This window comes from Tenrec ecaudatus, chromosome 1 (assembly GCF_050624435.1).
Source record: "Tenrec ecaudatus isolate mTenEca1 chromosome 1, mTenEca1.hap1, whole genome shotgun sequence".
Classification (NCBI taxonomy): Eukaryota; Metazoa; Chordata; class Mammalia; order Afrosoricida; family Tenrecidae; genus Tenrec; species Tenrec ecaudatus.
The window spans coordinates 249661063-249686577 of record NC_134530.1 but is presented as its reverse complement, the minus strand read 5'-3'; the positions used below and the strand labels follow the sequence as shown (position 1 = coordinate 249686577).

Genomic DNA, 25515 nt, shown 5'->3' with positions numbered 1-25515 from the left:
ATGAAGAGCTGAACACAGAATTACACAGGGTAGCTGCAAATGACAAAATTAAGTATCATAATGAAATGTGCAAACACATTTCATTAGAAAATTAAGAATGAAGAGCATACTCCGCATTTATCAAACTGAACGTTTTTGAAAGGTTTTGAGTTTTCTGGAGGTGTAAGGTGTTCTCGGGCTTTATGCTCAGTAAACCTTGCATCAGCACTAAGTGTGTGCTCCCCAAATTCACTTTCTCTGTTTGTAGCTACAAGTAACTTGAATGAATTTGGCTTAGCATGCAAATTAGTTGTTTTAGTGGAAATCCAGCCCTGCCTTTGATCATTGTATTAAAACCACCTTGCTTTATACTCATCTGATTTGACATCATCTAGATTTATTTCCCTATCATGGATTTGGGCTAATGAGAACTCCTTTCCCATTTTAACCAACCCTCGTTTTTGTAATAATTATGGGAGGGCAGCTTCTCCAATAACATCCTGCTCGGTGCAAGGGAAAAGTACAGCCAAAATCATGTTGTCCTCCTATTGGAATGTCATCTTCTGCTGTATGCATCGGGTGAAGAGTAAGATTTCCATGCTTGGCTGCAAAGACCTGGCCCTGCAGACATGTACTCATTCTCTTTGTTGAGAGCATAATGATGGAACAGATCCTGCCTTGTGAGCAATATATTTGTCTACCTACCTCTTTTTTTTTATCACATCATCTAGGGCTTTTCTGCTCCGTGGTTGCCTGGCATGATCATCCTCTGACCCTCTGGGAAATCTCTGACCCCAGGAGCAAGAATCCATTTAAACGTCTTAGTGCTTCGAAAGTGGAAATGTAAATGTGTTTCCTACTGTTACCTAGTAGCAAAAATAAATGTTTTAATACGCCATCTAGCTGAGTAAGGATTTGGGAGCTTACAGGCACGTGTGCAGAATTCCAGCGGGAACAGCGGTTCCTACTCACTCGGAGGAATTCCAGAAAGGCTGTGGGTGCTGTCAGCAAAAGTGACCCGTGGTGTTCTCAACTTGAAATAATGGCCGGGGCTTATTAGAGTTCTTAACTCTTCAAGGGCATGTGGCCCTACTGAGTTCATTTTCACGACAAGTCTGTTTTATTGCCTTTGGGAGGATAAGTTAAGGCAGGTGAGTACCATTGGTCAACTTTGGAAACTATAAAAGAACATAAAATTGAAGAGAAGGAAATAAAAAGATCCAAAGATATAAAAATCAGCAGCTTCAACTGCACAAGTCACGTAAGTGGACTTTCTGTCTCCATGAAGTAAGAAGCCCATAATTTTGTGAAGACACCCATTTTATCAACAGCCAACTATCGTTTTTATTTCTTCCTGTTCTCCTCCTCCTCTTCTTCCACTTCTGTGTTATTTTCTTGCTACTACACCAAAAATAAAGCATGCACTTTTTAAAAACAAATGTATGTGTTGTTTTTTTTAATGAATAATACTTTTATAGAGAGGAGCTAGGAAAGAGGTTTCCCATTAATCTAGAATTAGTTAACAATACTGCTTCACTCATTCACCAAATATTTATTGAGGATTTACCTAGTCAAGCATGGTTGTGCCAGCATTGTTCAGTGTGAAATAAAACAAGAGAGACAAACACAAAAATCTGTGTCTGTCTGGAGCTGGAAATAATCTCCAATATCTAGTATATCTAGAGTAGTGGTTCTCCACCTTCCTCATGCCGTGACCCTTTAGTGCAGTTCCTCGTGTGGTGGTGACCCCCAACCATCAAATTATTTTCATTGCTACTTCATCACTGTCATTTTGCTGCTGCTGTGAATCGTCACGTAAATATCTGATGTGCAGGATGTATTTTCATTGTTACAAATTGAACATCATGAAAGCATAGTGATTCATCACAAAAGCAATATGTCATGTATTGTGAAATATTTATTTCTAACTACAAGTAAATGAAAGTTTGTCTTGAAGCGTGGTGTAGCATGGCTAACAGTCTTCTCAGCGGTACTCTTACGTGGGCATATCTGCCTGTGGGCAGACCCGCCTGGAGACACATAGAGGAGCGGTGACTCGGTTCCTAAGACCATCAGAATGTGTGTTTTCCTATGGTGTAGGCGACCCCTGTGAAAGGGTCGTTTGACAACACCCCCCCCCTCAAAGGGGTCATGACCCACAGGTTGAGAACTGCTGATCTAGATGAATAAATGCCAACTAATTGCTATTGAGTCAGTTTTAACTCATGACACCTCATCTGTATCAGCAAAGACCTGTTCTCCCCAGGGTTTTCACTAGCTGGGTTTTTGGTTTTTTTTGTAGCTGGGTTTTTGTTTGTTGTTTTTTTTTTGCCAAATCTTTCTTCGGAACTGCCTATGGATAGATTCAAACTGTCAGATTTTCAGTCACCGATGACCATTTTGCACGACTCAGGTTTGTTGTTGTTCTTGGGAGTCATGGAGTCTGTTCCCACCCATAACAGCATATGCAGAACAGCAGGACACACTGCCATCCTGCGCCATCCTCACGACGGTTCCTGTGCGTGAGCCCAGTGTTGCAGCCACGGCGTCCATCCATCTCCTTGAGGACCTCCTTTTGTTGTTCTTGTTGCTGCCCTTCCACTTGACCAAGCATGATGTCCTTCTCCAGGGACTGGTCTGTCCTGGCAACATGTCCACAGTGTGTAATTTAAGCCTTGCTCTCCTTGCTTCTAAGGAGCTCTCTGACCATACTTCCCAGACAGACGGGTTGTTTTCCTTTCAGCAGTGCGTGGTACTTTTAATATTCTGCTCCAGCACAACAATTCAAATGTATTGATTCTTCTTCCGTCTTCCTTATTCAATGTCAATTTTTCATATGCAGAGGAGGCAACTGAAAATACCACAGCTTGGGTCAGACACACCTTAGTCCTCAAAGTAACATCCTTGCTTCGGATCCTCTAGAGAAGTGATCTTGTGCAGCAGATTTAACTAATGCAGCGCATCTTTTGATCTCTTGACTGCTGCTTGCATGGGCACTGGGTGTGGGGCCAAGCAAGACAAAGTCCCTGACAATGTCAGCCTGTTCCCCCTTTATCGTGATGCCACCTGTTCGTCCAGTCGGGAAGGTTTGGGTCTTCCTTACATTGAGGTCTCATCCACACTGAAGCCTGCCATCTTTGATCTTCCTCAGCAAGTGCTTCAAGTCCTTCCCACTTTCGGCAATCAAGAATGAGTCATCTGCATATTACAGGCTGTTAAATAAGTTTCCTTCCGATCCTGATGCCACATTCGTCTTCGTTTTCTCTGCATACAGCTTGAATAAGTATGATGAGAGAATACAATCCTGACGCATCCCTCTCCTGGTTTTAAACATGCAGTATCCCCTTGTTCTGTTCGCATAACTGCCTTGTGATCCACGCACAAGTTCTGCCTGAGGGACTCCAGATAAACGCTGCGGGAAGGAAGCAAGCAAAAGAAGAAGATGTGGCTGGTAGTGATTAAAAATCAAGAAACCCGACAGCCTCACTGAGGTAGTGAATGCTGCAAACACTTGAAGAAGACAGCTTTCTGAAAGGAAGGGGATCCAGCTTGAGAGAGAAACATGAGAGCTTGCCTGACCTGCTCGAGGAGGGTAGTGTGGCCCACTTGGAGAGAGAAAACATGAACACTACATGAGACAATGTGTATTAAAGTACATGAGGAGCCCCTGGGGTGTGTTGGTTAATAAGTTGGGCTACTGACTGCAAGGTCAACAGTTCTCAACCACCAGCCAGTCCAGGGGAGAAGTAGGAGACTGTCTACTCCCTTAAAGAGTGACAGTCTCAGAAGCCCCAGGAGCAGTTCAACCCTGACCTTTGGGGTCACTGTGAGTCAGCATCCACGTGATGGCAGGGAGTTTGGTTTGGGTTTTGGTATATCATCATGTGAGCAGTGTCTGGCGTGTCATCAAGACTCCAAATCTATGAAACTTCTGCCCCACCTTCTGCCAGCTTTCACCCCATCCTCCTTTTTACATCACAAGTGAAGATACTTTCTAATGAAATCTAGATGCTCTGGTGATCTTCTAGGTCAGCGGTTCTCAACCTGTGGGCTGCGACCCCTTTGGGGATTAAACAACCATTTCACAGGGGTCGCCTGATTCAGAACAGTATCAAACTGACAGTTATGAAGTAGCAACGAAAATAATTTTATGGGTGGGGTCATCACAACATGAGGAACTGAATTAAAGGGTCGTGACCTTAGGAAGGTTGAGAACCACTGTTCTAAGGGGTCCATGGGTTTAGGAAGACATTGACATTTGTCATGTTCTGTGGGCCCAATTGAATTGCACAATCTCATTGATACGTTGAGGAGGAGAGCCTCTTGCACCTGTTAACCGCAGTGAGGTTTTTCAGTGAAGAAAGAAAACCCCTAAGTGGTAGATTATGAAGTGTTTGTCCTAGTCTGCATAGTTTGCAAATGAGTACATTTGAGACTCTCATATGGCACCCCTCCCTGCAACCTTTTCTCAGTGGCTTAAGCAGTGATTCTTAATCTAGAATCAGGGCTGTGGTGGGTTACTGTGTACAATCTCACCTTCTATGCAGGGGACCTGGGTTCAATTACTGGCCATCACACCTCATACAAAGTCTGCACCCACCTGTCAGTAGAGAATTGTGTGTTGCTGAATGGATTTTAGTGGGGCTTTGATTCAAAACTAAGGCAGGATAGGAAGGAAGAAGACACAGCAATCTACATCAAGGAAACCAACCAGGAAAAGTCTATGGATCACAACAGTCTGACCAGCATCCAATCATGGAAAAGCAGAACTGTCAGTCAACTGGCAGCCAACAACACTCCTAGAATCACCCAGAGAGCTTTAAAAAAAAAAAACACTGCTCCCCAAGCTGTACCCCAAACAATTCCATTATAGCCCCTGGAAAGAGGAAGGGTGTAAGGGGGGCACAAATGTACTTTAAACTACCCTTAACTTTTTAATTGAGCCTCCAGACTGGAGAATTTCAGCTCAAGTGATTTGCCTTAAAATGGTCGCCAGATTCTTTATTGGGTGGTGTCAAACATTTTTATTTTTGTCTGAAACACACTGGCCTCTGTCTCTTATTCTGACCACAACTCCAAGTGTCAGAAGATCTTGAAAACGTTCTGTCTGCATCTGTTCTCAATCTTCTCATTTCAATTAATAGACGACAGTGGTTCACAAACTCCAGCTTCGGAACCAGAGTTTTGTGCATTTACGGTATCTTTCCTAGATAAACTTCTTGACAGCTAAGGTTGAGAGGCCACTCTCCAGGTACCGCTAGGAGAGGCTGCACCCTTTGCCTGAAGTCTTGCCCAGCCTGCCTGCCATGACCTTCTCAGACCCTGTGGAGAGAAGGTAGCAAACATGTCTCCTCATAAATCCAGATTTATGTAACAGTAATGCTTCCATTTTCATCTGGCAACCACGGCCATCCAGTCAGTTCAGACCCTATTGGATAGAGAGTGGAACTGCTCTTTTCCCTGAAGAGCATCTGGTGGGTTCGACCTGCCAACCATATGGTGAGCAGCCCAATGCTCAGCCTACCTTGGCTCCCTTTGTCATCAGTAGGCCTGTATATAATTGTGTATTTAATGTCTTTTTTTTCAATTTCCAGATGTTAGAGCTGTATTTCATATTGTGCCATGCATTGCATATATACACATGCACACACCTTAATAAATAATATTAATATAATCAGTACTAATAAAAACTGGCCTCTCTTGGAAAATACTGATTTTCTTTCTGAAATAGGATATTTTTAATTGAAGAAGGGAGGTGAGAAGATTTTGAATTGCAGGTGTGATATTGATTTCCTTGGAAAAATAGAGTGGACAATTTGGTATTGTTTGGAGGTTGCTTTATTTACAAGTCTGGCCTCTGGGTCTTGATCATGTGCTGCCTCGTGGAATGGTTGAAAGCGACCCTGTGTTCTTTTCATCTTCTTGTGATGTGTCCTGTGCCACTGGATATTTTGTATTTCAATATTTTACCCTTGAAATATTAATATTACAACTCAAGGCTCAATTCTGTTTTCTTCAGTTCTTTCAGCTTAAGATATGTTGAGCTTTTTTTTCCCATTGCAGCTAACTCCAGGTTTTTTCACATTTAATTATAATATTCCACTATATCTTCTTGAGTTGACCTTTCAGATTTGGGGCTCAGCTCTTTGACTTCATCATTTCTTCCATGTGCTTTAGCTATTCTATGGTCGAGAGCAAGTTTCAGAGTCTCTTCTGAAACCACATTCGTCTTTTCTTTCTTTCCTGTCTTTTTAATGACATTTTATATGATGTTTTTGATGTCATCCTACACAACTCATCAGGTCTTTGATATTCATGTTCAACGAGTCATATCTGTTCTGGAGACTCTGTGGTTAGAAATTATATTCTTATAAATGTATAAATCATAAGTTCCTTACCCATGTTAATTAGTCTCATGAATCTAATCATCACAAGGTGCCAATTGATAAAATGGATAACCAGAGCAATAATAATTTAATTATTTGGGTGACATAAATATAAATTTAGAACATTTCTCTATTATAGAAAAAGTCATTATATCTTCTTATCAAAATGGCATATACAAAATTAAAGGAAGATGGATTATGTGGTAGGAAAAATCAAATATCTCAATATTTATCAAAAATGTGGGACGTGAAAAATGGATGTGCATTATTTGAGAAATGTAAGAACCTTTCAAGAAAAAATGTCACCTTGCCCTTTTACTGTTGTATTCAACCTCTCTCTCTCTCTCTCTCTCTCTCTCTCTCTCTCTCTCTGTCACTGTCACTGTCACTGTCATTGAATCAATTCAGTCTCATATAAACCCTATAGGACTAAGACTATAAATCTTTACAGGAGCATAAGACTTCATCTTGCTTCTGTGGAGCGATTGGGCAGCTTGCACTGCTGACCCTGTTGCTAGCAGCCCAATGCATAACCCACTGTGTCACTAGGGTTCGTGGCCATGCCTAAATAAAAGATAAGTCTTATGTCTGTTTGCAGCTTCCTCATATTACCACTAAATAAGACTTCTTTAGATTTTAAATACCTCACTTTACTGTCCTCAAGTCATTGCCGGCTCATAACAACCCTGTAGGACAGGACAGAACCATCCTGTGAGTGTCTGAGATGGTAACTCTTTATGGGAGTAGAAACCCCCTCTTTCTCCCATGGAGTTGCTGGTGGTTTCAAACTGCTAACCTAGCGGTTAGCAACCCAAAGTATAGCCAGTATGCCATAGAGCTTTATATAGGGGCTGACAATTGAAACTGCTCTTAAGTGTATTGAGAAAAAAAAGTAAGAGAAAAATATGAAACATAAAAGTAGAAAATCTTTATATAACCAGCAATAAAAACTCTGTATGTGAGATAGTTAAAGTTTATTGTGCCAACCTGGCCAATAAACACATGTGGGTTTAATTAAAGGGTGGAGCAATAAATGGCTTGGTGAGCCTCGCCTTTCTAGTTCTCAGGTATCTTGTTTTGTGATGGTTGGACCAGGGTGTAGCTGCCTTAGCCAGTTCCCTGCTTCAGTTGGAAAGGCTCACTTCCTGCAAGACATCCCTGGGAAGCCACATGAAGCTACCCCGATGCAGCCCTGGGTGCTGGAGCAGCCTTGTGGAGACCCCTGCCAGCGCTGAGATGCTTACATGTTTACTGATTCAGCTTTCCTCCTGCAGTCGGCATCATAGTGTGTGTTTTGTGAGATGGAAGAGGACTTTGTGGATTGGTGTCAGACATATGGGCTAATGTTGGGCTTGTGGGCTTGGGCAGCACTGGGTTAGGATGTTTTCTTGATGTGCACTTACCCTTTATATACAACTCTCTCTGATACATATGAGTGTCTATGGATTTGTTTGTCTAATGTACCCAGACTATCACAGTATGGATAATGGATGCTCAATAGCACTGTAAAAGGAGATTGTCATAGATTATCATCAGTTTCCATGGAGTTGTGTCAGAGTAGGTTTTCAATGGCTGGTTTTGGGAAAGTGGATTTCCAGACCTTTCTTCTACACCACCCCTAAGTGGACTCAACTCTCCAATATCCCAGGTGTCAGACAACCATTTTCACCACCCTGGGATTCCTGGGTATAGACTAACCAAAGAAAATCCTGTTTCCATTGAATCAATTATAACTCCTGGTCACCTCATATATTACAGAGAATTGCTCTACAGGATTTTTATGGCTACTCTTTATTAAACACCAGGATGGTACACACTGTTTTCTCCAAAGAATACATGGAATAAGTGGTATCATTTTTAATGTCAGATGGATCTTGGCTAAATTCAGAGAATACCAGGGAGATATTTTCATGTGACTTATTAGCTATGCAAGGGTATTTTTACTGTCTGGATCATAAACAATTATAGATAACATTGTGAAGAAGAATTATAGAACACTTAAATACATAGACCAAGAGGCAGTCATTTGATTAGACCAAAGGGATATTGCACAGTATGAAGTCAGAAAAGGTGCTCATGAAGGCCATATGTATATGTATACGTATTTCACTATACTTATTCAATATGTAATGTGAGTAAATAACCTCAAAAGTTGCATCAGTATTGAAAGCAAATTCATTAACAACATGCAATATTCAGGTGACACAAGCTGATTTTTATAAAGAGGCTATAAAATACTTAATGTTGAAGAACAAAGACTACAGACTTCCACATGGATTACATATCAACATCAAGAAAACAGATATCTTTTTTTTTTAAAAAAAGTTTTATTAGGGGCTCATACAACTCTTATCACAGTCCATACATATACATACATCAATTGTATAAAGCACATCTGTACATTCTTTGCCCTAATCATTTTCTTTTCTTTCTTTCTTTTTTTTTCCCTTTTCTTTTTTTACATTTTATTAGGGACTCATACAACTCTTATCACAATCCATACATATACATACATCAATTGTATAAAGCACATCCGCACATTCCCTGCCCCAATCATTCTCAAAGCATTTGCTCTCCACTTAAGCCCTTTGCATCAGGTCCTCTTTTTTTCCCCCTCCCTCCCCGCTCCCCCCTCCCTCATGTGCCCTTTGTAATTTATACATCGTCATTTTGTCATATCTTGCTCTATCCGGAGTCTCCCTTCCCCCGCTTCTCTGCCGTCCCTCTCCCAGGGAGGAGGTCACATGTGGATCCTTGTAATCAGTTCCCCCTTTCCCCTCACCCTCCACTCTCCCAGCATCGCCCCTCACACCCTTGGTCCTGAAGGTATCATCCACCCTGGGTTCCCTGTGCCTCCAGCCCTCATATGTACCAGTGTACAACCTCTGCCCTATCCAGCCCTGGAAGGTAGAATTCAGATCATGGTAGTTGGGGGGAGGAAGCATCCAGGATCTAGGGGAAAGCTGTGCTCTTCGTCAGTACTACCTTGCACCCTAACTGACCCATCTCCTCTCCTAAACCCCTCTATGAGGGGATCTCCAGTGGCCGATACTTGGACCTTGGGTCTCCACTCTGCACTTCCCCCTTCATTCAATGTGGTATATATATATATATATATATATATATATATATATATATATATATATATATATATATATATATATATATACATACACACACACACACACACATATATACACACACACATATATATATACACACACACATATATATACACATACATATATTCTTTTTTTTTGCATGATGCCTTATACCTGGTCCCTTTGGCACCTCGTGATTGCACTGGCTGGTGTGCTTCTTCCATGTGGGCTTTTTTGCTTCTGAGCTAGATGGCCGCTTGTTTATCTTCAAGCCTTTAAGACCCCAGACACTATCTCTTTTCATAGCCAGGCACCATCAGCTTTCTTCGCCACATTTGCTTATGCACCCATTTGTCTTCAGCGATCCTATCATGGAGGTGTGCAGCCTATGATATGATGATTTTTTGTTCTTTGATGCCTGATAACTGATCCCTTTGGGATCACTCGCTCACTCCGGCTGGTGTGTTCTTCCATGTGGGCTTTGTTGCTTCTGAGCTAGATGGCCGCTTGTTTATCTTCAAGCCTTTAAGACCCCAGTCACTATCTCTTTTGATAGCCGGGCACCATCAGCTTTCTTCACCACATTTACTTGTTCACCCACTTTGGCTTCAGCAGTTGTGTCGGGAGAGTGAGCATCATAGAGTACCAATTTAATAAACGAAAGTATTCATGCATTGAGGGAGTGCTTGAGTAGAGGCCCAAGGTCCTTCTGCCACCTTAATATTAAACCTATAAATGTAGACAATTAGATCTATTTCCCCATCCTCCTATATATGTTTGCATGTACACGTCTTTGTCTAGACCTCCATAAATGCCCCTTGACTCCCAGCTCCTTCCTCCCTCTCCCTTGACTTTCCTCCTGCCCCACCACCATGCTCCGTCCCCACCTGGGCTACAGCTATACCTCTTCTCTACGCAACCTTACCCTTGATCGTTTCCCATCAGGCCTGTCACTCCCCCCTCACTACCATTTTGGGTCCCATGTTGTTCCCTTATCCCTGTGAAAACAGATATCTTTATGACTGAATCAGTAAGCACCATTATGACAGTTGTAGAAAAGATTGAAATTGTCAATCCTGATATTTGACTGGGCACTAGCATCAGCCCCCACAGAAGTATCTGCTTGATAGACCTCTCCAAAACATGAGTAAGCAAAGACGTCACTTTGATGACTACAGTAATCACGGCCCAAGCTGTGCATGTGAATGTTGGACAATGAGTAATGTAGGAAGAACTGATGTCTTTACCTTGTGATGCTGGCGAAGAATAGTGAATGTGCCAGGGCCTGCCAGTAGAGCAGATAAATCGGTCTTGGAGAAAGTATTGCCAGAAGGTTTCCTAGAAGCAAAGGGTGACTGTCTCGTGTACTTAGGCCACATTATCAGAAGAGTTTAGTCCCTAGAGAGGGACACTGTCCTTGGTAAAGTAAGTCAGTGACAAAGGAAAACCCTTAACGAGATGAATTGACACAGTGGATGTAACAATGAGTTCAAACCCAGCAATAATTGAGAATGGCTTAGGACTGAGCAGTGTTTTGTTCTGCTGAGTCGGAAGCGACTGAACAGTACCTAACCTAACAACAAACCAAAAACTTCCCAAACTGGATACCAGATATTAAAACTCGGTCTAACTCTGACATGGATTGGCCCTGCTCTCTTTTTTTGAGTCATTTTTATATTGGTTGTTAATACATATATGATATCATTCCATAGCTCAACCAAGCAGTGTTGTACAATTGCTACCACAACTGGTCTCCAAACATTCTTTTCCTTCCAGGACTCCTTGACATCACCTCCCTTATACCCGCCATGCACCACCACCACCACTGTACCCCCTGCTCCTCCGCCAGAAACCCTTATTCCACTTGCTGTTCTTATAGGTTCCGTCCTGAGTTTCACTTACCGAAAAACAGAAAACCACCACACAAACTCAAGAGGGTTGCCCCCAATGACACGTGACACATCTGAGATAAACCCCAACATGAACAAGCAAACAAACCATCAAAATAAAGAAAATGTTGAAAACCAGGTCAGGCCCAGCAAGCATCAGAGGGGGAGGATCAACTGACATGGTGTTCACCGTTCAAGGCAGGTTTATCCCTTTGATCTTCGATACACGTCTTTCCAATGCACTTTGTTTGGTAACTGCTTTCCTCCAATCCCCCAATGATGGAGAGAGGGAGATCACTGGAAGCTTCTTTCCTGTGTAATTCCCACAAATGTATCTTGGGCTCCCAGTGTCATCCATAACTTCTACAAACCAGGTTCTCACAATTTAGACTCTGGTTTAGATACTCTTCTGAGGTAGTTAGTTTATTGTGCCAACCTGGCTAATAAACAGATGTGGGGTTAATTGAAGGGTGGAGGGATAAATGGCTCAGTGAGCCTCGCCTTTCTAGTTTTCGGGTCTCTTGCTTTCTGATGGACGGACCAGGGTGCAGGTGCCTTAGCCAGTTCCCTGCTTCAGCTGGCAAGGCTCACTTCCTGCAAGACATCCCTGAGGAGAAGCCACATGGACCTACCCCGATGTAGCCCTGGGTGCTGGGGCAGAAATGTGGAGACGCCTGCCACCACTGAGATGCTTACACATTCACTGATTCAGCTTTCCTCCTGCAGTCGGCATCATCACGTCTGTTTTGTGAGATGGAGGAAGACTTCGTGTATTGGTGTTGGACATATAGGTTAATGAGTTAATGTTGGACTTGTGGGCTTGGGCAGCACTGGGTTGAAATGTTTTCTTGATTTGCACTTAAACTTTATATAAAACTCTCAGAGTAATGCATATTCCCTCCTTTGACTTCAGTTACATATATGATTTACAGGAAATTTAGATACTGTTCCCTCCTTTGAATTCGGATTGTATGATTTCAAAACCTTCGCTCACTGATGTTGATGTGTTTCTTCCATGTAGAGTTGGTTGGTATCTCACTTAGATGGTTGCTTGTTTGGAGATGAGCCTTTAAGAGCTCAGACACTATTCTATCTGATAGCCGGGCACCATCTAATTTCTTTGCCACATTTTGCTGTACCACCCATACATTCAGGGTTTCCTTCCTGAGGGTGTGTAACAGGCCCTGCTTTCTTGATGCACAACTAACTGTTTCTTTGACTGGGTTTTTCCTCCATCCTAGTCAGCTGAAGTACTGAAGAAGCCCGAATTCAAATACCTTCCAGTAATAACCAGCAAGGGGTAGCCTATACCTAGAATACATATTTATGGTACAGTACTTCTTTGAACATTGAATGTAATATTTTAGCTGCAAATCACTCTTTCCTTGATATTGTCTAAGATGTTGTCTCCCTGCCTCTGTTTGCCTTGCTGTATAGATGCTCAATGATCTGGACACGTTTCTTTATACCAATTACCCTTGGGAGACCAGTCATCACTGCATCATGGTGTTTATCTGAGAACTAACACCCAAGATGCAGACTCATTGTGGTTGAATAGATGCTCAGGATGCTCTCGTGTATTAAAAGTTTAACTACCCCATAGGGTTTCTTGGTTGTAATGCTTATGAGCCATGGTAATATTACAGGTCAGGCCTTGGGCTGCTAGCCATAAGGTTGGTTGTTCAAATTCACGAGCTACTCCTCAGGTGAAAGATTAGAATGCCTGTTCATATACAGCTATGGATACTGTAAATTGTAATCAACTTGATGGCAGTTGGTTTAATCATTATGGAAGGAGTCTTAGTGGTGTCATAGTTAAGCACACAGCTGCTAACTAAAAGGTAGACTTTTAAAACCCACCAACCCCTCCACAGAAGAAAGACGTGACTGTCAGCGTCCATAAGGATAGCATATCTTAAATCCTACCGAGTAGTTTCACTCTGCCCTGCAGGGTCCCTATGCACTAGAATCCACTCAGTAACAGAAGCTGATTGTCAGACCTTTCTTCCATGACACTGTTGGGTGGGTTTAAACTACCGACCATTCAGTTAATAGCCAAAAGCAAGCCATTTGCCTCACCCAGGGACCCAGCTGCTCTGTCTTCTGCACCAGCCACACATGATTGCTTTGGTGTATAGCCCTTGCAGCGGGTGATACTTTTCTGGAATAAAAATTATAATAATACCCAACTAAGTATGGGCATTTAACTGTGGACAGTAAGAGAACTGTTGAGTGTGCAATTACCCTGATTCAAACTTCTACATCTGGTACATTTGGCCTTTTATGATGACAGGGCATTCTTTTTGACCTTCTTCAGGTAACTCTAAGAATAAAATTAATAAAAAATTTATTCCACTCAGGCGGGAGTTTGCGAAAGTTATCTATATAGACAGGAATAAAAGCCTTGAGAACTTCCATTTGCATCTTTCAGCTTGACTAGAAATGACTGCTGGGATTGCACATAGGGAATGATGGAGAGAAGGCATGGAGGGGGCGTGGTATTTGATGTACTAAAAGTTTGAATTATAGAAAAGCAATTCATGTACTCTCTACAACCTCTGCTTTTTTAGTATACTCTATCCTCGGTTCCAGTTTTCTTTTGCTAAATGGTGTCCTCCCCTTCTCGTGAAATGTCAATGTTCCGCTGAGTTGTCATGGGTCGCTAGTGCTAGTCCTGCTCTAGACCACAGTCTCATCTCGTTTCTCTCACCTTTTCCCTTTCCTTTCTAATCCTCCCCTTCCCTCTCGAGCTCTCACTCTAATTCTCTCTCTCTCTCTCTCTCTCTCTCTCTCCTTCTCTCCCTCCCTCCCTCACACACACTCACATTTCCCTAACCCCCACCATCATACCTGCAGAAGTTACCTGGCATTTTCAAACTTGAGAGTGGTGGTCAAGGTTATGCAAGAAGGCATGAGAACTTTTCTTTTCTCCACAGAAACATGCGTGATTACACTTTCTCGGTCTTCAATTTAACTGACCTACCAGTGACCTTGGAGGCCACTGTTTTTATTGAACCTTTCTTTCTGGATCACAAATTCATAATGTTGTGAGTTATTCCATGGAAGCATCTTCGTTGGCTAATGTATTCTTGCTTAAACAACTGGTAGTACAATCGGCTATTTGAACTAACCAATCCATGGCACCCATCGAAAGCTTGCTGAGGCCAAGGTATTCGCTTAAAATGAAAATGCCAAACCATGTGAGGCCCCAACTGCAGCAACACCGATGGTAATCCATGCTTATTTTATAGTCTTCTTTCATTGGCTTCACTCACGGAAGTTGACAGTCTTTCCTCTCTTGGATCATCTTTCTGATACCCCAGACCTTCCTTAAAATGTTTGCTCCATCTAAAAACTGGTGGTTTATGTAGGATATAATTCCCATAAATTTTCACTTATTCGGGAAGGTATCATCCGAATTTTGTTAAGATGGTACCTCGAAATCACCTCCCACCCCTTGGCACAAAAGAATCCTTTATACGCGCACGCTCAGAATCTTGTCTGCAGTTATCCACTGATTACAGAATCATAAGTTAGGATGATTTATTTTAAATAACTCCCTGCTTGTATAAATTGGAACCCTAGTAGCAAGATTTTTTCACTTTATAGATGCAACTTGATTTGTGATTTTTACTATTAAATTGCCTCATTATTCTAAAAATGTATCACTTAGTATTTTAACTCTGGAAAGGACTTTAAAGAGTATCTCCTGAACCCTCATCTCTTTACAGGTGAGTAAGACTATTTTCCAAGGAATAATTTGAGTGGGAAACAGACTCCGAACTAGAACCAAGTTCCTTCAAGTTCCAGTTCAACATCCTTTTCATTAATCTCTGATGTCTCTTATGCAGATTCTAATTCTAAAACTCAAACACTCAAGTTTACAGAATTGTAAGATTGAGATCTTTGTTAATCTAGTTGTAATGACAGCAAATATAAATTAGAAGGTGACTGGAAATGAAATAGGCACCCAAATATATTGCTTCTAGGATACTATTTAAATGAAACTTTAATTATAGTGCTAATATTAATTAAAGGCTTGTTATTTATTTTAAATATTGGCATATTTATAAGAAATGTCATAAATAGTATTTTATCTTGTGTCTAAAATATCTGATCACTCTAGCATACTGTTTAATAGAGTTCATAAGTTATAAAATATATTGAAATCCACTGAGCATTCAAGTAGAGAAATGATGCTCCTTGGAATATTAAAAACCTATACAAAAATTAATAACAGCAGCTGGAGAAAATTGAAGCTAAATTCAGTTAATGTGATCCTTTCAGGATTAAAATATATCAATATATTGATAAAGTATAGACATGTGTGGTAGAGGTAATTAATATAGTTTTATTTAGTAATAGAAGAACAAAAGAGAAGGCAGTGTCACGAATGTTGTTCATGCTAGTGCTAGTGCTTACACAGGTATCATTTCCCAGTCAACACCGGTGCTAACATTGACCTTTCACAAATAGTAGTGTGAGTTAGTTTATTGTGGCAACCTGGCCAATAAACACATGTGGGATTAATTGAAGGGTGGAGGGATAAATGGCTTGATGAGCCTTGCCTTTCCACTTCTCAGGTCTCTTGCTTTGAGATGGTCGGACCAGGGTGAAGCTGCCGTAGCAGTTCCCTGCTTCAGCTTGCAAGGCTCACTTTCTGTAAGACGTCCCTGAGGAGAAGCCACATGGACCTACCCGGACACAGCTCTGGGTGCTGGAGCAACCATATGGAGACCCCTGCCAGCGTCGATATGCTTACACGTTCACTGACTTGGCTTTCCTCCTGCAGTTGGCATCATTGCGTGTGTTTTGTGAGATGGAGGAGGACTTTGTGGATTGGGGTCAGACATATGGGTTAATGTTGAACTTGTGAGCTTGGGCAGCACTGGGTTGGGATGTTTCTTGATTCGCACTTAACCTTTATATAAAACTCTTCCTTTTACATGAGTTTCTGTGGACTTGTTTCTCTGAAGTACCCAGAGTAACACATAGTGTCCAGAAGGAAGGAGCACTAAGGTGGTGTGAGAGCCAGCTCATACATCAATGAGAGACTGAGACACATCAGAAGACCCCAAACAAACAAGTATATTGATGCAAATGATGGGGGTCAGAGTGGAGCCCCAAAGCCCATCTGTAGACAATTGGCATCCCCTCACAGAAGGGTCACAAGGAAAGAGTGAGACAGCCAGGGTGCAGCACAGCACTGACGGAACACACTACATTCCTCTAGCTCTTCAATGCTTCCCACCCCCAATCCTGACCCCAGTTCTACCTTACAAATCTGGCTAGACCAGAGCATATATACTGGTACAGCTCAGAGCTCTCAACACACTAAATCAAGGGCCCAAGCAGAAAAAGGGTTTTGAAAATGATGATGGTAACATGTACAAATGTGTTGGATACAATTGATGTATGTACTATTATAAGAGCTGTAAGAGCCCCAATAAAATGGTTCATTATTAAAGAGAGAAAATTGATGCCTAGCGGGCTCAGGGAGAAGAGACTCCAAGGCCCAGTTCTTTATTCAAGGGAGTCTTTTATACAGTTCTTCTTGCATACCATACAGTGGCAAGTTCCCACGCAAAGGGTCTGTTCATAATTATCTTACAGCAAACAAAAGAGCATGAACTTGGTAGCCAGTTTGTTGATGGCCAGGAGGGGAGGATGCGGCCAGGAACTGGGAGTATAGCTGATCTTGAGCAGAACGTACTGCTTCAGCTGTTTCCCAGGGCGTGAGAGGGGAAGTGTCTACTTTGTCTTAGGCCAAGGTCAAGACTATCCAGTGTATCAGCTCCTTGGGCTGAGGTGGTGTGAGAGCCAGCTCATAGACGTCAGTGCCTTCCACAGGGCCTCGCCTGAGCTGTGGAAGGTGATGGTCCTGTCCTCCTTGAGGAAGGAAATGAGGTTCAGACTGTCCTACGAAGGCACTCTGTTACTCGGGAGGCCTTCTGCTCCAGGATTTCTGCATTCAGCGAATTTGGCATGTTTTCCTTTCCCAGAGTTTATCTCAAGACAATCTGTTCCCACAAAGTGGGGCATTATTTTGGTGTCAGAGAGAACAAGATTTGAATCTGGGTTCTGTTACTTACTCCTGAATTTGGACCTCTTACATTACTTCTCACCATTTTCCTTATCTTACAAATAAAAACACTAATACCCATGTCAAAATAGTGAGAAAATGTCTGTGAAGCATTGGGCATATGGGAATGCTCAATAATAGAAGCTACTACTGTGTTAGTCTGGGTAGACTAGAGAAACAAATCCATGGACACACATATGTGTAAGAAAGAGCTTTGGATACAAGAGGAATTGAACATTGAGAAAGCACCCCAGCCCAGTCCAGTCCAAGTCCATAAGTCCAATACTAGCTCATATGTTCCATACCAATCTATAAAGTCCCCTTCAGACTCACGAAACACATGCAATGATGCTGAATGTAGGGTGATCACAGGCCAGTGGGTAGAAAGTCTTTGGATCCAGTGGCGTTGTAAGCATCTCAGCACTGGCAGGGGCCTCTAGGTGGCTTCTCTGGCTTCAGAGGTCTGGTTGCAACAGGGTAGGCCCATGTGGCTTCTCCAGCTCAGGGCACTAGTGTAGTTCCATGTGTCCTGTCACCTGCAATGTCTCCGAGGAAGTGACAGAGAGAGAAGTGTCTCCTACCTCTAATGAGGAAGTACCAGCTTTCCCAGAATTCTCAGGAGAAGGCCATGTCCACACAGAGGCCTCATTGGCTATGATCTGATTGACAAGCTAGACTCCATGCCTACCCTCTTAATCCTCAAATTGACAAAGGATTATGTGCCTACCACAACTATTATCATCATTATTATTTTTAGGTAAGTGAATATGTGGGTCCCTGTATCCATTTTTTTTAAAGCATTTTCAAAAATTGTAAATGTCACTTTGAGAGCTCAGGTGCCCTTTACCGAAGCCATGGGCTTGCCAACAACTCCACGTGCACGGCCGACAATTGAAATAAGAAGACGGAGGAAGAACTGATGCGTTAAAATTGTGGTATTATCAACGAATATCGAATGTGTTGTCAACGGCCAGAAAAATGAACAAATCAGTCTTGGAAAAAATACAAGCAGAATAATTCTTAGCAAGACTTTGGCTCACTGACTTTGGGCATATCATCAAGAAAGACCAATCACTAGAAAAGGTTATCTTGCTTGATGAAGTAGAAGGTCAGCAAAATGGGGGGAGCCTCTCAATGAGATGAATTGGCCCAGTAGCATCCATAAGACTCAAATAAATCAAAAGTCTGGGAGATGGTACAGGCTGGAATATACCCATTCTTTTATTCAGAAAGTCTCTATCTTTTAGAGCCAATTCAATAGCAACTAGCAACAACATTCTGTAATAAGAAATTCTTTCTAATGTTCCTGATTTTGCTCATTTCCTAATTTTACATCTGCATACGCTGAGCAGTAGCATCCTTTTGACAGATACAGGCCAGTTTTGCAAACCGGAAGCTTGTTCAAGTGCACAGACTGCAGCATGCTGCTAACACAGTGACAACCCAGGAGGATTGTCTTAATATTTTATGCCCAGATCCCAGGCACCGTTAGCACGCTGAGGTTTCCTGTCCATTGACATATTCAGCTTCTCACCAGGAAGGAGTAAGCCACTTAACAAACCTGTGCCCTGAAAACTGATAAGACGAAAGGAAATGGCAACCTAGCCCAGCACACAAATCTCTTAACCCCGTTACTCTTCCACTGGGAAGCTTACTGTGGTTTCTCTATCAAAAACTAATGAAAATACCATTTCGTGACAAGGGAGTCGGCGTGTAGATGTCATAGTAAGTATTTAATAGGATAAGTTAAGCTTTACAAGCAATTTTTTTGTGTCACGCAGTGCCCTAAAACATGTGTGTGTGTGTGAGTGTGTCTGTACTTTAACGAACTCAGATTCCTTGGTAATCTTAGTGGAGTTTTCTGTTCCTGCGTAGGTTAGTTTTTAAAAACTGAGTTTTTGGTGCCCAGCTATTACAAGATAGAGTATCTGGAGTCTTAAAGGCTTGAAGGTAAACAAGTAGCCATCTAGCAGGGAAGCAACAAAGCCCACACACGGAAGAAGCACACCAGCCTGTGTGATCACAAGGTGGCCATGGAATCAAGTATCAGGCATCAGACAACCCAAAACAAACAACCGTTTATATGCAAATGAGGGGTTCAGAATGGAGAGCCAAAGCCCATTTGTCAACAAAATGACCCTCACAGAAGGGTTATAGCACTGACGAAACACACAACATTACTCTGGTTCTTTAATGCACCCTCCTCCCCCCACACCCCACTATCATGACCCTAGTTCTGTCTTAAAATCTGGCTAGACCAGAGCATGCACACTGGTACAGATCAGAGCTCTCAACACACGGAATCCAGGACAGATAAAACCCTCAGAACCAATAATGGGAGTAGCATAAAATGAGGGTAGGGGGAAGGTGGGAGAAGAAAGGGGAAAAGGGGGGAACCGATCGCAATGATCGACATACAACCCCCCACCCCACCCAGGGGGATGAATAACAAATGTGGGCAAAGGTAGACAACAGACAGTGTGAAATATGAAAATATAAATAATGTATAAATTATCAAGGGTTCATAAGGGTGGGAGGGTTGGGGAGGGAGGGAGAGATGGGGGAAAGAGGAGCTGATACAAAGGGCTCAAGTAGAAAGAAAATATTTTGGAAATGATGATGGCAACATATGTACAAATGTGCTTGATACAATTGATGTATGGATTGTTATAAGAGCTGTAAGACCCCCCCCAATAAAATGATATATTAAATTTGAGGTTCCTTTACTCTTAGTTCAGTAAATCTAATTTCTATAAGAAATTGAAAGTCTGTTTCATATTCTTGGTGCATAGGTTTTGACTTTATTTCTATTAAATAATTAAAAGCCAAAAAATATGAGTTTTAATTTTTCATGCTATTCCCACAGATTTACACAAGAGCAAATCTTTATTTGTGCAGGGAGACCAATATATGTTATGTTAAAAATAACCTTGCTTATAGACTATCCTTTCTTGCTTTCAAAACAAATCTACAAGGTGGCCTCTGATCCTTGTCGGAATGAGTCAGTTGTGGCAAAGGATGTTTTTTGTAAAGAAAAGAGAATTTCCTGAATGGGATATTTGTAGACTGGTAGGGAAGAAAACCAAATACCATGCTAGATGATTGATGATAAGGATGAATGTCAGTTCAAAAATTTAGATTTAGAAGTAGTTGCACATATTGTCCTTGTTATTAGTGAGTTGTTGGTGGTTACCCCGAGTTGGCCCCTCCTGGCAACCTCATGAACAAGGGAACAAGCCACTGTCAGCCCCACCAACAGCAGTGAGTGGGCCTGTAGCATTTTTTCATTGGCTAGTTTTTGGAAGTCGATCACCAAGATGCCTTGCGAGTCCATCATAGTCTGAAACCTCCACCAAGATCTCACCTTCACAGTAACCTTGTGTGGGAGACTGGTGCTGGCTCCGAGGATTTCAAAGAACCCAGGAATACCCATTGCTACGGACAAGAAAGGGATCAGGAGGGACGAGATACTGATTTGGATTTTAGCCTCCAGAACTGTGCGAAAATGCATTTATGTTCTTTAAAGCCACTCATTTTGTGGTACTTTATTATGTTGGTACTCTGACACTCAGACACTTTGAGCAATCCAACACAGAAAAGAGATGCTAATTGATGTGTATTTATTTAAAATCTCAGTTACATGAAAATAGCAACTAATACCAGTCGTTGACCCCGGAGCAAAGGGAAGACAGAAGGACTTGTTGAGATTGTTACTTTATGTAGTATATCATTTTCAGTGTTTGAATTTTGTTATTCAAATATAGTACATGTCATCCCATTTTAAAAGTTTTACTTGCATGCAATACATGTCGTACAATTTCATAGTTCAATCACATTAAGAAAATTTATAAAATCATCACCACAATCAATTTTGGAACATTTTCTTTGTTCTTGTACTCATTATTATTAACTCCCATTCCACCCCCAGACCTCCTCTGCCACACCCCTAAGAACCATTAATCCAGTCTCTATAGATTTACCTCTCCTGGGTTTCATATACAGAAAAACATTTTTTTAAATACAGACAGAATTTATCCATGGGCTCAGTTAATAGATTTTCTAGTTAATGACACAGTATATTCTTGAGAAGATCCAAAATGACTTGTTCTTTTTCAAATACTATTAATTTTATTGTGCTACTTAATGACTGGAATAAATTCAAAATAGGTGCAAAAAAACTACAACAATATCAAAGTGAAACAGATTAACATCTCAATTGAAAAGAAAGCAGAAAATATTAAAAACTAGAACAAGTTTACAAATGGATGAAAAGGGAGATCAAATGGTAAGATGTTAAATTTTAACCTGTGTCTGTAATAATCTACTTTCCAGTGCATGATAGCAAGACTGTTCACATCCTCAGTCTATGATCAGAGGGCATTCACTACAGGTTTAACCCGCATACATTTCTCTTTCCCTTTTTTTTTTAACTGAAACAACTTTAAAATGGGTCAGAAGGGAGATCCAATGATAAGACATTTTAACCTCCTAACTATATCTGCCATACATAGTACTCTCTGTCTAGCAACAGAGCCATTCCCCTCCTTCAACTATGATCAGAGAGTAGTCACTGGAGTTGTAATCCACTTGTGGATCCTACAAATGAACTTGGGGTTTCCACTGTCATCTCAGCTTTCTCAAACCAAGTGTTCACAGCTTAAGCTCTGAAAGCATTTTCTCCTTAGGATTCTTCGTGTATTAGTCACAATCCTTGAATCACACAGAACGCAGTGGTTCTTCCCTGTGGACTTCATTGGCACCTCATTGAAGTGACAGCTCGTCTGAAGACAGCCTTTAAGATCCCAGATGCTACTATTTTGATTGCCAAGAATCAGCTGGTTTCTTGACCACACTTAGCTATTGCGGTGATCTCTTCATGAGTCCAGTCATCCAGCAGGGCCATATCATAAGAATTAGTTGTTCTTAGATTGGAGCTAAAATTAAGTGCAAGCCCCAAATTATTCATATATCTATGATTTATATATATATATATATATATATATATATATATATGCCTCTTGTGTTAGTCCAGGTTGACTAGAGAAACAAAATTCATAGACACTCATATGTATAAGAAAATGATTTATATCAAAGAGTAATTATATATTAAGAAAACATCGCAGTCCAGTCCAGCTCCAAAATTAGTCCAATATGTCTGATACCAATCATAAGTCCAACATTAACCAATATATCTGATACCAATCTGTAAATTCTTTTTCAGACTCATGCAATACATGCAATGATGCCAGATGCAGGAAGATCACAGGCCAGTGGGTAGAAAGTCTTGTGGATCCAGTGGCAGAGTAAGCATCTCATTGCTGGCATGGGTCTCCACATGGCTCCTCCAGCTCCAGGACTGTAGCGTAGCTCCATGAATCCTGTCGCCAGGAAAATGAAGCAGAAAGTGTCAGTGTGTATCTGGCCTCCTGTCAGCTCTTTATCTCTTCACCTCCAAATGAAGTCATCAAGCTGCAACCTGATTGACAGGCTAGACTCCACCCCTTCGCAGGTTGACAGCATATTATTTAACTACCATACCTCTAGTTCACCTTAAGACATCATTGCTGTTTCATGTTGGAGAACATTCTCAGTCATCTCTCTGGGGCATCCCTCCCATCAACTCAATGCTGACTCATAGAAACCCTATAGGGCAGGGTAGCACTGTGCCTGTGAAGTTATGAAACTGTAAATCTTGATAGGAGTAAAAAGCCTCATCGTTATTCCAAAGAGGTGGCTGTTCATTTCAAACTACTGATCTTGCAGTTAGAAGCCTAATGCATAACAATTGCTCATTGATAGTGTCATTATTTTAGCCAGTGGTATAAAATTTAAAGCACTGTTGAGAAAAAGAAATTATATGCATATAGGCCAGCTATGAACCCCCATACATGAATTGTTGTCTTGTACAGAGTAAACTCTTAAGTAATTAATACTATTTACACAAGCAATGGGGGTTAGTGATAGGGTAAAACTTTCCATAATAAAGATAGAACCCTTCACGGATTTGGGTGTCATCCTTGTGCAGGGACCATGCTAATCTCTGTGTTGTTGTGGTTGTTGGGTGTCATCAAGTCATTTCCCACCCGTAGCAACCCTGTGCACAACAGATGAAACAATGCCCGGTCCTGCCCCATTTGCACAATTGTCCCTATGCTTGAGCCCGTTGTTGAAACCACTGTGTCAATCCATATCCTTGAGGAATTTCTCTTTGTTGCTGCCCCTCCACTTCACCAAGCATGATGTTCTTCTCCAGGGACTGGTCACTCCCAACAACATGTCCAAAATATGTAAGAGAAAGTCTTACCATTCTTGCCTCTAAGGAGCAATCTTGCTGTACTTCTTCCAAGACAGATTGGTTTGTCCTATTAGCAGCCCAAAGTACTTTCAATATTCTTATCCAGCACCATGCTACAAATGCATCGATTCTTCTTTGGCCTTCCCTATTCAATGTCAAGCTTTCGCATGCATATGAGGCAATTGCAAATACTCTGGCTTAGCTCAAGGAATCTTAGCCCTCAAAGTATCATCCTTACTTTTCAAAACTCTAAACAGGTCTTGTGCAGCATACTCACTTAATGATCTCTTGGCTGCTACTTCCATGAACAATGATTGTGGAGCCAAGCAAGACAAAATTCTTGACAACTTTAAACTTTTTCCCTTTTATCCTGATGTTGTCTACTGGTCTAGTTGTGAGGATTTGGGTTTTCTTTACATTAAGGTGTCATCCATATTGAAGGCTGTAATCCTTGATCTTCATCAACAAGTGCTTCAATTCCTCTTCATTTTCAGCAAGCAAAGTTGTATCATCTGCACATCACAGGTTAGTGAGCCTTCCGCCAATCCTAACGCCCCATCACCTCCATACAATCCAGCTTCTCTGATGATTTGCTCAGCACACAGATTGAATGAGTATGGTGAGAGGAGACAGGCCAGATGCACACCTTCCTGATTCTAAACCGTGTTCATTTCAGTCATTGTTCTATTCACACAACTGCCTCTTGATCTATGAGAAGGTACTAAAAAAGCAAACAGAATTTTATTTGAAAGATATGATTTTACATGTTTTTAAATGAAACATCCTTATCACCTTCAAAGTACTCTCCATTACGCTTATTACATTCGTCAAATCTGCAATTCAATTCTTGGAGACATTTTTCAAACTCATCTGTCTGGATGGCACCTCCCTCATTTTTTTTCTTCACCTCTTCTACATCATCAAATCGCTGTCCTTTCATATCCCTCTAAAGTTGTAGAAACAAATAGAAGTCACACAGAACAAGGTCAGGTGAGTAAGGTGGGTGAAGCAAGAGAGGCATGCTGGGGTTTGGGGGGAATTTCTTTGCCAAAAACCAGAGCACTGAGATGGCTGCTTGAGCAAGTACATTGTCATGTGGTGGCAAAACCAGTCCCCCGTCTGCGACAAATCAGGCCTTTTTTGTCACACACTGGGACACAATCTCTTCAGAACCTCTAAATAGAAAGCTTGATTAATAGTCTGACCTGGTGGAAAGAACTCCAAATGCACTATCCCCCTCACATAAAAAAACAAATGAGCATCGGGGTTTTTGGGTATCCCCTCGTATGTTTAATTTCTACATGAGCTTAATCAGATATTCTGGAATTCCCATTCTTCTCCAGAAGAATAGATAATCCACAGAGTTGAATGCCGTGGCATAGTCAATAAAACACAAGTAAGCATCGTTCTGGTAAAGATCCATCAGAAATGATATCCCATGTTCCATGTCCTCTTCTGACTCCAGCCTGAACCTCTGGCAGTTCTCTGTCAATGTACTGCTGCAACCATTGTTGAATGATCTTCAGTAAAACCTTACTTGCTTTTGACATCAGTGATATTGTTCTATGTGGGGAGAGGCGAGTTCCCCCACAAATCATCACAGGTCCGGGAGGTGCAATTGGACAGCGATAATAAGTAAAGATTATAAAGTCATAGAGAGCATGAGAGGTAGAGGAGAGATTGGAATAATGGAGTCAGACACAATTCATGGTAGCATGCTCACGTCACCCCTGCTTGGTGGTCCTTGTGGGGGGAGCCTGGCCACGAGAGCAGGAGAGAGCTA

The 25515-nt window shown here is 41.6% G+C and overlaps 1 protein-coding gene and 1 pseudogene across 1 annotated transcript in view; one reads left to right on the top strand and one right to left on the bottom strand.

Annotated features, from left to right (window-relative positions):
- The window catches only part of PLD5 (phospholipase D family member 5), a 456985-nt gene that overhangs the window by 187663 nt on the left and 243807 nt on the right, over positions 1 to 25515 (top strand). The window lies entirely within an intron of this gene.
- On the bottom strand, positions 23418 to 23489 carry LOC142438276 (U6 spliceosomal RNA; annotated as a pseudogene).